The 19,602-nt window shown below is 38.5% G+C and overlaps 1 pseudogene; it reads left to right on the top strand.

The window, feature by feature from the left end:
- The first annotated feature begins 3,195 nt into the window (after positions 1 to 3,195).
- LOC114040617 lies at positions 3,196 to 19,226 on the top strand (annotated as a pseudogene).
- The last annotated feature ends 376 nt before the right edge of the window (positions 19,227 to 19,602 follow it).

Here is a 19,602-nt window from a genome sequence, read left to right as displayed (position 1 = left end):
GACATCAGGTCTGACTTTTTTATTCATTGTATCACCTACCTGCGAAACATAGGAAACTTTAAATAATCTGCAGATCAATTCAAGCACACACACATCCTATATTCTAGGAAGCAATTCTAAACAAGGTTTACAGTCAGAGGGAAATAAGGGCTGAGTGGAAATCTCTTCCCTTATACCTCTCACTATACTTTATTTCCAGGCCTATCATCCTCTATCCCCTCCATAGGCTACATAGTTCTCTGTGTTTCCCTTCCGTTGTGTTCTTCTGAAAAGTGCCCATACTCCCTAGCTGTGTTAATGAGCTCCTCTCTAAACTGAACCTTTTTATTTGTCACTCTGTCTTTTGATATTTGTGGAAACTTGTTAGTGTATCATGGGCTACTATCTCCAGTACATATGGGTCTTCACTTGTTATGGAGCAACACACTGGACCAAGAGGAATCCTCCTTGCCACTTCCAGAGATTCTCTCTTTTGCTATAATTTGCAATGTCTCCCCATTCTCTAGGAAACCTCTCCTCCTCTGAGGTTCACACTATGCATCTACGTTCTTTCCCCTCCACCAGTCAAAGTCTTTACCAGCCTCCACATCACAGAGCTTTCTTTCTCAAGGACTTCCAATGCCTAGAAGAATCTTCCTCCACATCCCCATCTCTGGACTGATAGTTGGAAAATTAAACACCTGTCCCTTTGTATTGAAGTCCCTGTTATCTCAGTTCATTGACTTCTTTACCTCCTATGACCAGCATCATAACTTCACTTCAGCTACCCTCAGGGGTGACTACATTGGAGATTTCATTCAAAGATGCTCCTCCTGTGATATTGAACTCTAAAATTCCTACCTTTCCATCTCTTACTGTCTCAATCCTCCTAAATCAGTCCTTTGTGTTCATAACAAATCCCCTCTCCCACTTCTCAGCCTCCCTATTTCTGTCAAAGGCACCACTACCCTTCCAGCCCCCCAGGCTCATAAACTTGGCATTATCTTCATGCTCCCTCACCCCACATGTCCAATCAGTTGCAGAATCTTTCTTTTTCTACCTTAACGACATCTCATATTTGGCCCCTTCCTCTATTCTCACAGTTAGCCCTTAGTCCATGTCCTCATCACCTCTTGTATTATTGTATTGTAGATTATTGTAACAGCTTCTTCTCTGTATCAAATATCTCCCCACTCCAGTCCATACTACATATTATTGCCAAAATAATTTTCCTTAAAAGTAGATCTGACCAAGTGACTCTCCTGCTTGCTGTAAGTAAAAATTTTCAAGAGATGAGAGTTTCTGGGTAAATAATAATCAATTTTATCAACCACTGCTGGCAAGTAGATTAACAAAAAAGGATCATTTGTCCTTTTACTGCCCAAAGAGACTTAACGTGTGAACCTTTCAATACTTATAAAGCCCTTGGAAAAAAGGGGTGCAATGGAGAGTCGAAATCAACTGGTTAAGAAGTAATGAGAAGAATGAATGTTGTCATAAAAGGTGCCTATGGCTTACTCTCTCTACCTCCTTCCAAGAGAATTAGTAATTCAGTGGCCATGGAATGGTGTAGCCTACATCCACCAGCTCAACAGTTTTACTTCTCCTTTGCTGTGTCTGCTGTCTATTGATTCTGAGGTTGAAATAAAGGTTGGTAGAGCTTCAGGCAATATGCCTGAATACACCCACCGTTGGTCCCTTGCCATCCTCAGGCTTCACCCTGATTCTCTTACTATGATAATAATATCCTTCCTTCTAGGACCTGTCATTCTTTCTTCCTCCCTTTGCTTTATGGGGGGCCATTATGGCCTTATCTCTACATATACTGAGTAAGAACTGGTTCACCCATGTAAGAATGTTTACATCTCTGTCCTTCAGAATTGTTGCTTGAACAATTTCCTGAAAAAAATCTCTCTCTGCTTGTTAAGTTGGGCTGGGAATGGTCTACTCACTGTCTTCATATTGGTCATTTATTCTGTATAAGGGGGGCTGGAAGTTCTCATCTCATTGCTTTCCTTTCTGTCTGTATTCCTTTTTTCTAGCAGGTTTTGCTTCCCACATTTCTTCTGAAGACATGCAATCTGCTAGGGGTCACAACCATAATTTTCTATACTTTTGGATCTTCAGATTCTATGTAACTGACTCCTGTACCACCAGAACTCTACATGTAATGATTCTGTAGAATAGAAGATTCTCCTCATCTCTTATGGCTTCTTGTACTGAATGTCTTATCAAAGGGAAGGCAAAGAAAATTAGGCCCTCTCCTACTTCCTGACATCATTTTGCAGCAGGAGGGATTTGGGCAGAGTGGTGTGTGTTGTACTCCTTCCTCTGAGCCTGCTCTGCAAGAGGCCATTTCCCTGATCTCAAATTGAAGTATACATATGGGGCCCACCCCATTGCACCTAGGGACCAATAATAAAGGCCCTGTTAGGTTCAATATGGCCATACCCTGAGAGCCTGAGGTCTCTACTTGCCTGTATTGGTCTAGTCCCAATGTTCTCCTGCTTCCTCCAGAGCATATCAATCACCACTGCCAGACCACTGACCCAGAAGTAGTATGGAAGAAACAAAGGCTGTGATGAGTCAGATATCGCTAATCCAGAGAAGCATGCCAAGCCCACTTATATAGGCTCAGATATCTCTCACCTCTTCAGTGCTTCTGTTCTCCTCTCCATCCAGACCCTGCTCCCTCACCAATACACTTAACTATAGTCTTACATAATCAGTCAAATTGGAAATAGGAATGGGTTATTTTTTAAATGCTTTGCACAATTCCACCCTGTAGCAAATGTAGCTTAATGGCATGATAAGGAAAATGGAGATACAATGCTAGGATTTCTTTTTAAGTGTTTCACATTTACTCAAGCAGGTGTTATGGCAAATGGGGGATAATGTGCCTCTTTTATTTTGTCAGAGGGGAAAAACCCTGATTTCCTGTTATGGAAAGCAAAGAGGGTTCCATGTAATTTTACTGAATGAAGAAATCTTTGCCTTTTAGCAATAGCTTAGTTTTCTGGAAGTTGAGGTAGTGATTGTCTATTTTTTTTTCTTTTTTAACTGAAGACTCTTTTAAGCATGTATTAGTTGATGACACTTTGCATTCACTGACAAAGCCACGGAAATAATGATTCCTTTGTATGCATTATAAAGAGTTCCTTAAGCAACTGCATCTTTTCAGTAAGTTTTATTAGCACCTTGAATAATCTGATGTTAATGTCATGTTCACCTTTTCCTCACTATAATGAGAAAAAGCCAGTGCAGATGATGTTTAAAGAAGCAACATTTAAAATTACCTACATAGAGGAAGTGTCCAAAAAAATCCTGGAGCCTCCCCTGTGTGGGTGAGGAGCTAAGCATGGTCATTATGGTTCCTGATGAAAACATTGATCTGAAAAAGGTAAGTTAATGATCCCAAGATTAAATGATATAACACTTCATACTATAATGTTTCTTCCTTGAGGCTCATCTGGTTCATTTTACAATTTGTTATAGAAATATAGCCTCATATACCTCCTCGTATGTGTAGATGGAGTAGTATTCGACTAGCAATAATGGATTCTAATTGTGGCACTACTTTTTTTCTGCTTAATTGACTTTAGAATTGCTGATTGTCTTCAGGTCCAGCTGGGACCTTCCTACTCCTCCTCACCATAAAGGATCATTAGTATGTCAAGCCATGACAGCCAGTCCTCATACAGTTCTTCTGGTTTCCTGGGTAATTGGGGGGGTGGGGAAGTGTCAAGCAAATCAAGGTGTCCATTTTCAAATTAATTTCTAGTCCATCTTTACAATAAGAGTACAATCATAGTGAAAATGAATGAAAGAATTATCCTTTGACTGCTTGCCTGCTATAACCTACATTCTGCTCTTTAAATACCAAGGTGAAGAACCATTTCATATTTCCTGAGGTGGTTGTATCTAGAGTTAGGTTTGAAATAAAAAAAGAAGATCATTACTATGAAAACTTGTGAGGTGAAGCCACCTTTAATCCTACTAAGGCCAAATACTCCTTCAAAGTGTTATTTACATTATATTATTACCAACAACTTAGTCCACTTGGTAAAATTGTGCCAATCATTTGGGTCAATTAAAAGTCCAGAAATACTTTTTTTGTGTGTTCATGACTGTTAGAAACACGCTTGATACCAAAAATTTAGTATCAAGAAAGTTTATTACAAAGTCCAGAGGATTTAGACATTTCTGGCCAGAAGCAGCTCCACCCCTCTTCAGGAGGGGTGGGCCCCTAGTGCAAAGGCAAAAGTGCTTTTAAGCAGTTAAATTCGACTTGAAACCTCCTAATGGGTTGCTTGGGTGCTTGTGCTTGTACTTGGACCCCAGTTTCTCCCTAGTCTTAGAAACATTGTCTCTGACAATCACTCCCCAGCCCAAGGACACTGTGCCTAGCAATTACTCATGCGTGGGCCCCAGCAAGACCCTCATCTCTCTTTCTGGTGCAGCTACACAAAGCTAGGTGAGAGAGTGCTGGGCTACTCGGGCCCCAGCCCTTAGATCAAGTCTCTGGAAGCCTCCCAGTTCCTTAGTCCCGTCTTGTGAGAAAGCTTTCCCTTGTTGCAGACCATTCTCTCATCAAGACAGAGAGAGGGGTGCCCTGCCCAGCCCAAGGAGTTTTGTCCTCAACTGACCCAAGGACTCTTCTTCCTACCAGACTCCCAAGATCCATACCTCTGATATCTCCCTCCCTGGTATACTCCCTGTACTTTCTCATCCATAGCTCCCCAAAACACCTGGAACTTTGGATTACCTAATCAGTACCCCGGGCATTCCTTTCCCATACTCTTTTCCATATAAACCCAAGCTCCATCCTCAGTCTCTTGCAGGTTCCTTAAGAATCCTTGCCCACTGAAAAGTGTAACAATAAATCTTTGCCACCTTGACTTAAAGAATGCTTGAGTCTATGAATTCACTCCAGATGACCCCTTCCTGTACTCCAGTTTTTGAGGGGTCTTAACCTTTCAGACTGCAACATTCCCAGGCCTGGATTGATCTGTTCCTTCCAGGTTACAGCCTGACGTTCACTAAGCATGCTCAGCAGCTATTTAGCTTTGTGACCAGGATGGGCTCTTATCTTGATTTTGGTATCTTCTTGGAACCATCAGGTTTTGGCTAAGCCCAAGCCCACCTGCAGTGTAACTGCTTCCGTGAGTTGTTTCTGTAACCCTCTGCACTATTCTACCTTAGGAAACTGTGGAAACTTAACCCTTATGTAACTCCAACAATGACCACATAGGAGTGAATGGTGGTTACATTGTTTTATTTTAAGGACAAGGAGAGAACAGAAAGAACCAGAATTGATTTAAATCTATTTAAATTCCTACTCAGACTTAATTATTTTCTCTGTAAAAGTACATTCCTTTGGGCAGCTAGGTGGTGCAGTGGATAGAGCACCAGTCTTGTAGTCAGGAGGACCTGAGTTTCAATCCAGCCTCAGACACATAATCCTTCTTAGCTGTGTGACTCTGGGCAAGTCACTTAACCTCAATTGCCTCACTTAAAAAAAAAAAAAGTACATTCCTATTAATTAGTGTTAGAAATAAGGCCTTAGAGAAATCACGCCTTCGAATTAAAAACTAAACTAAGCTCAGAGTGCGTGAACAATCACTTATTTTACAGTTCTTGGGAGAACCAAGCGAAACTGCTCAGAAGAGATTGTGCCCAATACTGAAGCGAGAAGACAGCTTTATATTGTTAGAACACCTTGACTCCTCCCTTCCAGGCCCAGATTGGTCCGCTCCTTTCCAGGTTACAACCTTACACATCCACCCATCCCATGTCCCCTAGACATGCTGCCCCATCCCTCCTCATCCAAAAACCCATCCCTTTTGTCCTATTTAGGTCTAGTTAAAACTGGCTCTGCCCTCTAGAACTTTGGGGTCTATTAAAAGATTAGGGCCCTAATCTTTTAGGTTTTGCAAGCTTGTTAAAACAATGTAACTTCTTTGCTAATGTTGTAAGATGTCAAAGGTTATCTTAAATTGTGGGAGCATGATACCTTGTCTCTTACAATCCCACCTCTTTTTCTTTACAAAAATCATGCTCCCACACTCTCGGTCTCTTTCAAACTTCTTTAGCCTGAGCTATCTCAGTCTTTTCCATCATAATCCTTACATTCCCTGGCCCCATGACTTGTAAATTAGCATACTCTCCTGGTGGGGATCCCTTGGTTAATTCGGTTTCCATCAATCTTTGAACTAATCCTCTTATACAAGGGACTATGCAACATCCCACAGTAGTCATAATTGCTATACCCATAATTAGGGAAGTGATCAGAGACAATGCTACCCCTTTCCATTTTCCAAACCACCTTTCCAGCCAATTAGTGATGGAATTCCCCACCCCTGCGTTTTGGGCCAACTCTTGGGATCAGACTCCACCTTCTTCGGTCAGTAGTGGTTAAACCTTGCAATGCCTTAGTGATGGTTCTATCTGGGGCTGTGCTGCTGGGTAACATTTCAAAGGATTTTGGGGACTTAAAACAGTATAGGAGAAGGAAGGGAGAAATTGACTGACACACTGACAAATCAAAAAAGGGGCAGTCCCTTTATTAAGTACAGATAGAGACCCAAAAGTATGATAAATTGTCCATTTAAAGCTTCAGAAGTCTCTTCTCATACAGCTGTCTGACATTCTGGACATCATCTGGTGAAGTCTTCTGGTCCAAGTGCCGTTCAAACAATGTCCAACAGACTCCTCCTGCAGAGATCTTCCTTCTTGTATCCACTCTCCTACAAGACTGATCTCAGTACAATTTTTAAATTACTTTGTCAATAACCAGGGCAAATAATGAAAGTTAACTCAACCCCCATGTCTCTACTATTACAAGGTCAAAATTGGAACCATGGCCAATTGTCGTGTTTTAAGAAATTCAAATTAGAACTTAGCCTTATACTCTGCATTACTTCTAGTTTTATACCTTGCATTAATTCATTATACATTCCTATTCATATTCCTCCATCAGGAGGATGAGATTCCACTAAGGAATTAATTACAGCTCCAATACATACTAGTTAATTTAAAACCAGTACATATCAAATAATAAAACAATCCCAACTTCTAGTCGTGTACAAATAAATAATCCTTAATTAAAGTAGATGCTTCTTTCAAGGCATTTACAAGATAAGTCACAAGCTATTGTTCTTTTAACATTAATTTGTAACAAAATGAGACAACTTTAACATTAAGTAAGTATTAACTAAGTAACAGAATAATATTCTGGTTCCACAATCTCCTGGGCTAATTATCCCCTAATGATGGGGTATGGGCCCAAGTCGACACCTTTGCCCCTTGCCCCAGAAAGAATCTGGCTCCCATTTGTCAATGGACCCCAGAAAACCCTAATACTTCACTCAACTGGCCTATAAGGTTTATCTCCAACAAACTTCCCCCGTGGCTGAAAGACATGGGCTGAACTCCTTCAGGTGGGACCCTCATGTTGTGACCTTGGAGTACCAGTACCCCCAAACCTCTAGACCTCATCATAACCACTATGAGAAATTAAAGGATCCTGACTTATACAGGAACATACTAGTAACAGATGTCAAGACTGAATACTTAATTCTGAAATTCTAGGCCAAATAACTCAATCTTATACTTGTATCTTACTATAATAACCTCAGATGTTCTCACATCAATCTGTTATTTAATAGATTTGATATTTATGCTTATAGGAATTTGCCATGAAAGAACATAGACATAACTAAAGTAAGGGAACAATGCTTCCTTAGATTAATGTCAATTCCAGGCAGAAGTTATATAATGACCAACTGCATTGAGCCAGGCTTAAAGTCTGCCAGGTGTCATAGTGGGGAAATTGAGTCAAGAGAATCTTACCTCAGCCATGCAGAAAAGCCTTTCTCCTGCCCTTCCCAGGAGAACACCCTCTTGCTGCTCATAGGTGCTTCTCACAAACCTCTTTGCAGATTGCTGACGTCATGGGTCAGTAGCTCAATCAGTTCCTTGTTAACCATACCTGGAGTTAGACTCAGAATAATAGTTCATTAACAGTTCCCAAGGTTGTAAATAGCAAATTCCCCTTATCAGTGTTTCAAGGTGGGAATATAGTTTAATTAGGGAACATCTCCAAGGTGAGCTCTAAGTAGTTTGCATAACTTCCTACAAATGTTCTGGTTCCTAATAACATCCTGAGTAAAATCAAATTTCCATTAAGATCATAAGGGGCTAGTCTACATAAATTTGCCTGTTTCTCAAGCTTATTTATCCCTCTCTAACCACTCTCAACCTGAAAGAATGAGACACTTTCAGGACTTGAATCCTATACATATGGTAAGTTCAAACAGTAATTTTAACTCTTGCTAGGCCGTGGAATGAATTCAGGTCAAAATAGTAAGATCTTTCCTACTTACAGCTTATATGCTTTAGTATTAATCACTAGCCTTAGGTCTCTGACACTGCTTCCATTGAGACTATTTCTCTAAAAGCACCCAGTTAAGTCCAATCCAAGGATACAACAAACCCAGGAATGAAACTTTTAAGTTTATAGTAGGTTTGGACATAATTTTCTTACAAACAGAAATTTAGCAGGACCTCTAAAAGAATATCAAAGATTTCATCAAAACATTTTCTTTAATAAAAGTATCTCCCTTTCTTAAAAACAGCTTACAATTTCCTAATTACCATAAAATTCCTAGTTACCTAAATTCTCTAGTCAAAAGGTGTCTGTATAAAAATTGAGATTTTACAAAATCTTTTTTTTTTGCATAATTACCCAGTTTCTTTTCACACAAACAAAATACTTCTACCAGTACTTCACTTAAACAATTACTCCAAATAGCTTCATTAACAGTTTTAAACTTCATAAGTGAGAGCCAAATAATCCCAGCTAAAAAACTTTCCTTTAAACATAGACAAAACTTGGAGGTTCTCATTTCTTAAATTACAGTACTTAAAAGGAAATGTTACAAAACAGGACCACATAGAATGCCCCAACAGCCCCAATTCATTCCTTTTTCTTTTCTCTGAAGGCACAATTCTTAATCTAACATTCCAGATTATAAAATAAATGGCCCTTCCAACAACGTAACTAATACAATTGGCTTACCAGATTACATCATATAAGAAAATTCATAAATATGTAAGCAGTATATTAAAACTTGAAACAGATCCAATTAATAATTATCAGAAATTTTTAAAAAAACCTTTCTTTCTTTCTGAGCCCCTCCACCAGGTCCAACAGTCTCCTAGGGCCTCTCCCACCCCAACAGACTGGTTTTTTTCTTTTTTTTTTTTTTGAGAACCTGATATGAGAGAATACCTCATTAATTCCAAATCAATACATATAAATAAAGTTTTTCACAATAAAATGTTTGTACCACAGGGCATACATTATAAAATTATTTCCATAATTATAATAAGCTTTGAAACAACCCATTATCAATTTAGATAAATGTAATTCTAAGTCACTTTGTACAGAGAATCATTCATCTCATAATTAATGTTAAAACTATAACTTTAAACCACCATATATTTTTATAATAGTCAAGATTTTAGATGAAAATCTGCTATCATAGTCATAACTATATAACTATAACTAAATATACCTCACTAGGTATTTAACAGTTTCAAATTATCTCATCTTTATCACTAGAAGACCCATTCCAGGTCAAGAGTTACTTTAACATCATTTCTACCTCACAATGGTCCCTCAAACTTTACAATCTAAGAGTTTTAGAAATACAATAGAATTTAGAAATACAGTAATAACTTTTGTAACACAAACAATAAACTTCAGATAACATCAATTTCATTTCCAAATTATCACATATAGAAATTATCACTCTTTTTACTCTTGGTGCCTTTAACAATTACATTAAGTAATAACAATGCCGTGTTTAACATATGCCATTGTATTAAGCATTTTACAATCATTATATAATAATTTTTTTTGTCCCATAGCAACCATTATTTTTTTTTCCTTTATAGAACAGTAAACTTAAATCCAATCAGATCCGAATATACAGTCGCTAATGATAAACATTTTAAAACATTTTTGTTTTAAATCCAATACTCTTGGCCCTTTAAAAGGAAATATTCTCCACAAATTTACATATTCCCTTGAAAAGACACAAGTGTTGATAATTCCTGCTCTAAATAATTCTCTCTCCTTTTCTTTCCTACTTCCTTAAGGGAACAAAGAAAAAGTCCCCTCTGCTTCTTAGAGCCAGATAGGCTCAGATAGAGCCACCCTCCTGAAAATCTCAGGCTTCAGCAATTTGAACTGGGTGTAGTCAGGTTTTCCCACCCAGCTTACATAAAGCCCTCCTACAGGTTTATCCTGAGAGATGGATGGCCTTTTTAACCCTCTTAACTTTAACCCCTTAACTTTATTGGTTTTCAAATTGAGCTACAAAATTTTCATTTTTTAATCCTTCTACTTAAAACAGACCACTTCCTCACACCTTCTCAACTTACTTAAACCATTTAAAGCTATCCAGAACAACCATCAAAACACCCTACCCCCACCCAAATTACACTCACCAAGGCTGAGCAGGTTTCCTTTGTAGTTCTGAAATCTGAAGGGAGATAAGAATTCCAAATCCAGAGAATAGTACTCTCCCTTCCCCCCCTTCCCAAACCACTTTTACAACTTTACTACGCATTCTAAACAAATCACTGAAATCTTACCACATTAAAAAAAAATAAGGGTTTTTCTGTCTTTTAAACTCTAAACACATTGCCCCGATACCAGATATATTGGAGGGAGGGATTCAAAGACAGCAATTCAAATTCTTAGTCTTGGGATCCCATTAAACCTGAATTCAAATTCTTCTCAGCCCCTTCCCTCTCTCTTTCATGCTCCAAACCCATATCAGTAAAGGCTGCTTGCTGCACCTTCCACTAACTTCTGAGAGATTCTCTCCCTGCCTTTTTGATTCTAATCTCAATGTCGCACTGAAAGCCTGAGACTGGAGCTTTTTCCCATTGTTCCTTCTCCACTCTCAGACCTCAAAAGTTACCCCAAAATTTTTCTGGCACACACAAAACATCCACAGACAGACTGACAGCGTGCGCACAATTCTAATCCTAACCTTGACCCGTCAAAAGAAACTCATTTTGTCCCAGGGTCCTCTTTGAATGGATTCCGAGGTTTTTCCTCCCCTTTTCCTTCAGTAGGAAAAGTTTTTCCTGGGTAGTCCTGCTACCTCAGTTTGCTAGCTAGCATCCCCTGGCCTCCCATCACGAGGTTTTCTCCTCCAAGGGTCCCTGTTCTTCCCAGGACTGGTCCTTACCTTGCTTAAGATATCTTGACTTTCCTAGTCCCCTGGGCACCGCGGGTATTTCCCCCGATTTCTCACTCACCCTTTTTAGCCTTAAAATCCAAAACCTCAGGGTCCAGGTGACTCGAATCGAATCAGCCCAAGGAATAAATCAGGGACTACCAAATTAAGGGTGGGAGTGCTCTTCTCTGAGTTCACTCACTTGGGTCCGGGTTGGGGGTCTTTGGATTCTGGACGAGCTCCCAATTGTTAGAAATAAGGCCTTAGAGAAATCAAGCCTTCTAGTTAAAAACGAAACTAAGCTCAGAGTGAGTGAACAAGCATTTATTTTACAGTTCTTGGAAGAATCAGGCAAAACCACTCAGAAGAGATAGCGCCCAATACTGAAGCGAGAGACAGCTTTATACTGTTAGAACACCTTGATTCCTCCCTTCCAGGCCCAGATTGGTCCGCTCCTTTCCAGGTTACAATCTTACACATTCACCCATCCTATGTCCCCTAGACATACCCCCCCTTCCCTCTCCCCATCCCTCCTCATCCAAAAGCCCACGCCCTTTGTCCTTCTTAGGGCTAGTTAAAACTGGCTCTGTCCTCTAGAACTTTTGGGTCTATTAAAAAATTAGGGCCCTTCTGATTGACTTGCCCTTTCAAGGTTTTGCAAGCTTGTTAAAACACTGTAACTTCTTTGCTGAAGTTGTAAGATGTTAAATGTTATCTTAAATTGTGGGAGCATGATACCTTGTCTCTTAGTTTACAGTCTTGGTGACAATGAGGTTTTAGTTTTAGAGATATGTGTTATATATTTTAAGCTATTGTAAAATTGTTTAAAGATTAGTGTTGTAGTCACATCAGAAAGCTGAAGGATGATTTGGTTATTTTACTTGCCAATGTGAATTGACTAAATATTTGAAGTCTTTGGTTGGCCAACATTCAGGCTTTGTAAATGAACTAATCCAGAGCACAAGACCTTACCTGTACATTCAATTCAGAAAAAAAAAAGCTCTGAGCATTATTATTAAAATCTCAAGGGACTGATGACCCCCACTATCTTTGATTTTGTAATAATTAGCAGTTTGAAATGTGGAGTTTTATTTTGTATTGCTCTCCTCAGGTTTAGAACTTTTTTGGCTTATACACGGACTCCTAAGAATCTAAATGTTAGTATTTTGCAATAGACATTAGTTTCTTTGTTATCTTATTTTTAAGTTAGATGATTTTCTGATTCACATTTCAGGACCAACGAATAGGGTTTCAGCAAATAATGCCCAAATGCTCCAGTATCTTCCTCAGTGAAAGACTGTATTATATAATTAATTACAAATCATTAGCTGCATTTGCCTAGGCAATTGGTGTTTCTTTTGTAATTTTGCCTAGGAGGGCCTTCAGTGATTATTGGCAGCTGGAGAAGTTGGGTCTGATTTCACGTTGTTTATAATTGCTTAGAATTGCAGCATGCGAGAGCTGGAAGGTAGGTTAGACATTCATTGTGTAGGCTGGTTACCAGCCTGTCTTATCTTCTATTTTCTGATGTGTAATTATTTTATTATCATTGCATTATATTGTGTCCTCCCCAGTTGCTATACAAAGTAAGCTGCTTGAGGAAATGGATTGCTTATCACTTGACCTTTGTAGTCCTAGTGCTTAACACAGTGCCTTGTAATAGAAATGTATTGTAAATAGAAATAGATAATTTATTAATCACTGCATACTAGGCTCTATCTTAGGTTCCAAGATACTAAGGTGAAGTGAAAACCAATGAATAAATATATGTCACATGAATAAATGAATGACAATCCAAAATGTTGCCTTCCATAATCTGTTTCCAAGTTCTGTTAGCCCCTCAACCTGGTTGCTAGACCAGGACAGGCATAGGCACCACAAAGAAAGACAGGTGATCCATGACGTACACATGAATTAGATTTAAGTGATGGAGAACTGTGCAAAGTCATCAGCCTCACGTTCTCCTCCAGAGCCATTTGGGTCCAGGCTTCACACAGGAACAGTAAACCAGCAGAGAAGGTCCTCAGGGCTCTTCTTAGCTGCGGCTTACCTACATCAGAACCGAGCTACTCTGTTTTTCTTATTGTGGTAACACTGTTACACTGAATTCTTGTGTATCCATTATTGTCCTTTGGAGGTTATTGTTATGGAGCACAACTACCACAAAAAGTCCTTTTATGTCTCTGCTGTCAAAGGTTGAATATTAAGCTCCATGGAGTGGGCCACTGGTCTGACCCAGTGGCTTACAGGATGTTACATATTTCAAGGACGCTTATAATTCAGTTACATTTCATCAGAGAATGTTTAGGGTTATCTGAGAAAAGGATGTATAGGGTTGGGAGGATCCCCTGGCTAAAACGTTGCTAGGCCAGCTCAGCGGGGGTCAGAAGTCATAAAGCACTGCTCATTACCATTTTTCTCAGCTCTTAGAACTTCAGTGATTTCAGATGCTGGCCTTTGTCAACCAAAGTAAGAGTCGAAAAATCTCTCTTTTTCTCTAGGCATTTTGTTCCTCTCATTGAGGCTTGAGCTAAATCAACTGTCTTGTTGAGAGAACTGAACTTTGCATCAGTCGATTAAAGGGAACCTTGGACAGTCAAGATGTTGTTCACAAGGGTTGTTTTCCTATATTGTCCAGACTGGGGGAAGTAATTAGCAAATGCATTTCACTTGAGTTTTTTAAAAATCAAATGAGACTTCCTAGGTTTATTCATTTTTTACCTACAATTTTTCGTATTGTTGGTGTGAGTGAAGATGGCATTCCAGACTAAAACCACTTACCCTGAATCCAACCAATCAAACCCTATGTCTACATGTTTTCCTTATTTCTGTATGATGATTATTGGTATTGATGATGATCCTGAAGTGCCTTCTGAATCATCAGGGAGAAACTAAAATCATTTATGTCCAAAGATTTTTAGATTTTTGTCTATGGCATTCTTCTGAAAATTTCTAATCTATGTATTTCACACATAGTGATGGGAAGCAACTTACTTCCTATCCATTGTGGATTAAAAAAGAGTTTACTGTATAGGATATTTTAGTTCTGTTGTGACCTTGATAAGGGAAGAGATTTAAGGCTCAGAATTTACTCTGAGTTTTAACCAATATTTGAGCAGGGACAAGAATTAATAGGCAAGAGAAGTTTCATTGAGAAAGTGTTTTAACATCTCTTGAATGGTAGAATTAGTGGACTGAAACAATAACCTACATTATGTAAATATGTTTTAATATTTACAAAATGGAGAAGGGTGAGTTTCCCATTTCCACATTTTAAACACGTTATTCTCCAAGCTGCCCTTTCTTTTTTCCATCATGAACTCATTTCTTTTGGCCCTTTGTTCGTCAGAGGTAATCTCTGGTCCCTGCCAAATTCTCAAGTGTGGCTCTGGCAGTGTGTTTGTACTAGTCTTTCTGAATCAATGATCATTTGATAACTATTTGCCAAGTACCTACTAAAATCCTAAGCTTTGTGTCCCAGGTTGTCATGTGGCACAAAAAGCCCCATTATCATGGGGAAGATTTCTCACATGACTAGGAATTTCCTGTACCCAAAACTCCTGGGAAAGTTACTACATGATAGGACATAATTACATAGCCCATTGTGTCATTACCAGTAGTTCTTACAAGTACACAGCTCACACAGCTCAAAGAAGGGGTGGGGGTGGAAAGAAAAGTATTTACAGACCGAAGGAAGCAAACAGAAGTCTTATTAGAATTCATATTTCAAAATTCAATTCCTGTCAATGACCAACCCTTCCTCAGAGACTGGCACAGTTATTTGCTGTTCACAGTTTTGCACATTATAAGCCTCTCATTGTATTATTGCCCCTTTCCTTAATTACTTCCTGCAGCTCTCCACAATTCCCAGAAGGTGGCGTCTCTAATCTCTCCTCTGCAGACCTCTCAGCCTGGAGAGTGGATTGTCAGGAACAATTAGAGAATCCCAGGCTTGGAAGAGGACGCCAGAGGCCAAACAAGGGTCCTTCTTAGAGTACCACTGACAGGTGGTCATCTGGCCTCCAGAGTCCAGAGCCCAGAGACTATTTGTCTTACTGCTATTACAGTGCTGGGCTTCTGACACACATCAGCTATGTAATGCTTAACAAAGGAATTCCACACTTCAGTATCCAGTAAAAGTAAACAAAATAGAGAAAAGCAAATTCACATGTTATCCCAATCTGAAAATATATGTTGAATGAGAAATACATTTTCATACTAGGACAATGTATGAATTTGTCAAGAGGTAGGTATGAGGAATGCTTATTTATGCTTATTGTCCACATAGGTTAGTACACACATACTATACACATTAGTAGATCCTATTTGTATGTAACAGAGGTATTAAAGGTTTTAAATCTCTACCATGAGGCTGAAAAAGGATTGTGTCTATAGGAAGCTAGCACTGATGTTAAGACTGAATAGAAATTCATCTAACTACAGAGGAGTGGGAGTTCCTGCCCTACCTTAAAACCTATACCTTCATTATCCTTGCCTGGTGGGGTGGGAAAGGGGTATTCCTAGAGACACAGGCATCTGATTCTGAATTTTTGTTTTTATCTAATCACAATTTGCTTTCTTCTGGAAACTGCATTCTACATGGCAGAAGCTAATCGCAGAATATCAGAGCTAGAAGGGACCACAGAGGCTGACGCATGCCTGACAAAGAAGGTTCACCACATGTAGTCTGTGAAGACTTCTCATGAGAGAGAAACCATTATGCTATAGGGCAACTCATTCCACTTTGAAGTAGATCTAATTGTTAAGTGCTTTTTCTTTGCATCAATTTTATACTGGTCACTGCTACATCTGTCCTATATTCCTAGTTCTGCCCTCTGGAACAAAATAGAACAAATCCAGTCCCAACCTTCCATATGACAACCATTCAGACATCCTGTCCTTTTTAAGTTTTCTCTTCTCTAGTCTAGAATTCCCATTTCCCTCAATAGATTCTCATATGCTATTATTTTGAGACCTTTCACCATATCATAGATATCTTTCTATTGAAATACTCTATAAATGCTCATCTTTCTATAGATACTCTCCATTTTATCAATGTGGCAACCAGAATTCAATGTGAGCTCTACATGTGCTCTGACTAGGGTGGATCTTAGTCCTGGACACTATCAGCTTTAAAATGAAGCTTAAGATAAAAATGCTATTCCACAGGGTGGAACTGGTTCTCATAAAAAGGAACTAATGGCCATTCCTTATGCATTCTTTCATTGCTCATCTCCTTGTTTTAAAATGAATTTTCCATCACTGATTGTTTTTAAATAGTCATTCATCATTTCCAATTTTGAAAAATGTTCGTATCTGCCATCCACTCAGCTATTGGGAAATGGTGCCAACTATTACATGTCAATTCTTATGATATCTTGAATAGCAATAGCTACTATCTTTGCATAGACATTGCCTAAGCATACATTTACATGAACTCATAGAATGTTAATGTTGGAAGGGACCTTAGATCACCCAGCCTAGCCTATCCCACTCATTTTACAAGGGAAGAAATAGACCAAGGGAGTTTGCCAAGTTCATGCAGCTGAGTGGTGTGTGTAGGTATGTAAATTATGTCTAAACATCACTACAGAAGATGAAGAGCCACGAAACACTTTGCCCACCTGTCTTTCACAATTCACCATCAGGCAAACTCTGAGGCTAAATATTCAATGTCATTCATAATACAAGACTAATTCCAAAGGCAGGTGGAATCAGAGGATATAAAGTGTATTTTAGACTCGACTTTATGATCCAGTATTATCGTATTGTCCAAACAAGGAAAGAAAAAAATTCATATTGGTATTCAAAAAGAAAATCGAATATTAAGAAAAAAAATAGAGCCATGTTCTGTTCATGCCTACCGCATAGTAATTTTTTTTTTTACAGCATAGTAATTTCTGAGGAAAAGAATTCCTCCACAGCCTCCAGATTGAATTCTTCTTTGTAACAAAGATATACAGTTAAGCTAAAGCACCCCTTCTAAGGACTAAAACAGACATTCTATGTACACTATTATGTCCTAATACTCTATATATTCCTGGGCTTCTCTGCCATGAAGAAGGTAGTTAGTATCAGTGGGAGGAAGTTATATTTCATTATATGTTCCCTGGATCTCTACTGGTTTTTCAATTATTCATAGTTGAGCTCCATTTGAATATTTTTTTTTATTTATACAGATGAAGACCTGCATATTGTTCTTTTGGTTCTGCTTATTTCATTCTGCCTCTGTTTGATCTATTTCTCTATGTTTCTCTGAATTCTTCATTTTGTCTTTGCAAAAATGTTACTTTATGTTCACAGACCAAAGTTTTTCAGACATTCCCCAGTTGATGAAAATTGATTTTGTTTCCCCTTCTTTGCTATCACCAAAACTGCTACTATGGATATTTTGGTCTATTTAGGGCCTTTGTTTCTCTTTTTTACTTTGCTGAGGTATATACACAGTAGAAGAGTCACTGGGTCAAAAAGTAAGGACAATATAGTCACATTTCTTGCACAATTCCAAATTCATCTCCAGAACTGTTGAACCAGTGTCGAGTTCCAGCAACATTGAATCAGGATATGTGTCTTCCCACAGTCTTTCCATTATTAGCTATTCTCACTTTTTATCTTTGTCAATTTCCATGGTGGGAGGTGAAATCTCAGAATTGTTGTAATTTGAATTCTCCATCAGTGATTGTTTTCAAATAATCACTCTATTTTCAATTGGAAATTGTTCATACTCAGCTATCAGGGGAATGGTGTCAAGTATTATATATTCATGTCAATTCTTACAATATCATGAATATTACATTTGTACCAATGATATTTATGCAAATGTTTTCCTCACTTAAATTCCTTATTTATTCTGTCTTCACCAATTTTGGAATTTCTAAATAATTATATACTGCTATCTCTGTGCTACTATGATTATGATAGTTCACAAATTGAATATGTTCATTTCTTTTCCTAAAATTGACAAATATTTACTATTTTTCTCTCCCTCCTCCTTCTATACCTAATTCCTCTCCCTAAAAAAAGAAAAACAAAAACTTTGTAACAAATATGCATAATCATGAAAAAATACAATTCTAGGGGCAGCTAGGTGGTGTGGTGGATAGAGCACCGGCCCTGGAGTCAGGAGGACCTGAGTTTGAATCTGGTTTCAGACACTTGACACTTACTAGCTGTGTGACACTGGGCAAGTCACTTAACCCCATTGCCTGGCCTCCAAAAAATACAATTCTATATTGGCCACGTTTAAAAGTGTATCTCATTTTACATATTAAGACCATGACTTCTCTGTGAAGAGGTGAATATCATCTTTTATCATCAGTCCTCTGGAATCATAGTAAATCAATGTGTCTATCAGAGCTCTAAAGTCTTTCCAAGTTGTTAATTTTTACAGTATTATTGTTATAGTATAAATCGCTCTCCTGGTTTTGCTCCTTTCTCTTTGCATCAGTGCATACAAGTCTTCCCAGGTGTCTCTCGAACTATCCTCTTAGTGATTTCTCTTTTTAATGTCACTGAACAAATATTTTTTTGCTTTTCCTTTTAAAATTTTTAATGACCTTCTATTTTTTGTCCCATAACTCTAGCTGCAAAAGACAATCACTTACGGGAAGTTGAGTGATTAGACTCATGAAGACACGATGGAGATGTATGATGTGCAGCTGTATCTCTCCAGATTCAAGCTGGAGGAGAGCTATGACCTCAAATCGACCTTGAGCAGCATGGGGATGAGTGATGCTTTCAGCACAAACCATGCTGACTTTTCAGGCATGACTGAGAGAAAAAAAAAATCTATTTTTGTCAGAAGTTTTCCATAAATCTTTTGTAGAAGTCAATGAGGAAGGTACTGAGGCAGCAGCGAGCACTGCAGATGAGTTTTCATTGAGTATGAAACTCCCTTCTATGACATTCAATGTGGATCACCCATTCCTTTTTTTCATTAAGCACAATAAAACTAATAGTATTCTCTTCTATGGAAGAGTCTGCTCCCCCTAGATGCTGCCTCTCACTCATGTAGCAAGAGCTACATGTACCCAAAGATAGGAATATTCATTCAACCTGGAAAACCCCTTGACCACTTGGCTCTCCTTTATGTATCCTAGTTAATAAGGAAGTCATGATATAAATAATTTTGAAATGTGGCATGTTGTAAAAGTTGCCACCTTTGCGCACAGTTAATACCTGGAACTATAATTTAGATTTTTATAACTCTGGCATTTCTTGCTATATTGTTATGACAAAGTACATTGTCTGCCATTTTCTTCTTTTAGCATTTTGTGTTATGCCATTTGAGGGACTCAGACATTCTTGATCTACCTACCTGACATGGTGGCAACTATTTACTGGATCATTTATCTCTGCTTTGCCTGTT

This window comes from Vombatus ursinus, unplaced genomic scaffold (genome assembly GCF_900497805.2).
Source record: "Vombatus ursinus unplaced genomic scaffold, bare-nosed wombat genome assembly UNPS02013835.1, whole genome shotgun sequence".
NCBI classification, from domain to species: Eukaryota; Metazoa; Chordata; class Mammalia; order Diprotodontia; family Vombatidae; genus Vombatus; species Vombatus ursinus.
Note: the sequence above shows the minus strand (reverse complement) of the source record. Positions and strands in the feature narration are given on the sequence as shown.